Genomic DNA, 1410 nt, shown 5'->3' with positions numbered 1-1410 from the left:
AAATCTAGAAAATAAATCAAAATTCTCCTCCTCATATATAGCCCTTAATAATATGGCGCCATTATATCATATATAACTCATTGTGGATTATAATTATGGATTGCGAATCAGAGATCGTGATCATATTTGTGGATAGTGTTGGCTGATCATGATCCTATTGGCGGATCCTGTAGGGGAGAGCGGGGTAATGTGAGACATCAGGTAATGTGAGACACCCCCTGTATCTGGGCAACGGAACACATTTGTGGTCATTTGACCATTATGTTTTTAAGCCCCTCCCATTCCCCCCGTGCCATGACGGAGAAGTTGGTGCTGGTGCTGTGGAAAGTATGTTTTTTCACAAAAATGTAATTTTCTTGCTTTGAACTTAATCAACTGTTGTGTTAAAACAAATTGAATCAGGTATAAAAACTTATATCATACATGTTGATGAACTTCCAACATATAAAACCATGTGATTGATGCTAGCTGAAGATTAGCCTGAATTGCTAAGAGATGTTGTTTTTTCTAAAACGGTGGCTGTGGTGTAAAGTGGGACAAATGCTGTGGGGTAAAGTGAGACAGTGTCTCACTTAACCCCACCATGAAGCACAAGTTAAGTTTAGTCTTAAACATATTTTAGTGTTATATTACATTATATATGTTTTATTTTTAATGTCATAAACATTGTAGAAAAGCCATCATGCCAAGAAACTACACCAGGTAGACAACCTGGGGCCAAACACCCCTCACAGAGATGGAGAGTGCAGCCGCTGATGTCATGCAAGGAAAGAAGTCCTTAAGAAAAGCTGGAAGGGATAGAAATATTGACAAGACAACCCTCAAAAGTTTCATAAAGAAAAAAGAGAAAGGGAAAGTAAAATCAGTAGCCTTGGGGTCAGTAGCTGAGGCAAAGAGAATATTCACAGATGAGATGGAGGAGGAGCTTGCCAAACACTTGAAACAACTAGCTGACCAGTTCCATGGCCTTGCTCCAGTTAAGTGCCGTGAACTGGCATTTGAATACGCAGAGAAAAACAACATCCCTGTCCCTGCCAATTGGACAGAGAAACAATGTGCAGGTAAGCTAGGGTGTGCAAGAGATCACATGACTCATAATAATCATAAATGTGCTTAATTGACCAATCCCCATGATTCTGTTACTAGTCTGATATTAGTGGTTGTCAATCTAGCTGTCAGGATTTTAACTATTACAACATGTGTTGTTATGGTAGTTTTAAAGTGGAAAAGTAAGTGGACAACTTTAACCCGTAGCTGGGGTAAAGTGAGACACAAGACCACTTTTTTTAAAACAATCATATTTTCACTGCCCTTTGTCCTGACAACATTCTGATCATTTCCATTGCTAGAAAACATCCTGAATTAATGGGAAATGTGTAAATTTTACTGATATATCATTTTAGCTCGCCT

Source organism: Pleuronectes platessa, chromosome 11, assembly GCF_947347685.1.
Source record: "Pleuronectes platessa chromosome 11, fPlePla1.1, whole genome shotgun sequence".
Taxonomy (NCBI): Eukaryota; Metazoa; Chordata; class Actinopteri; order Pleuronectiformes; family Pleuronectidae; genus Pleuronectes; species Pleuronectes platessa.
The sequence above is the reverse complement of the archived record's forward strand: the minus strand, read 5'-3'. Positions refer to the sequence as shown.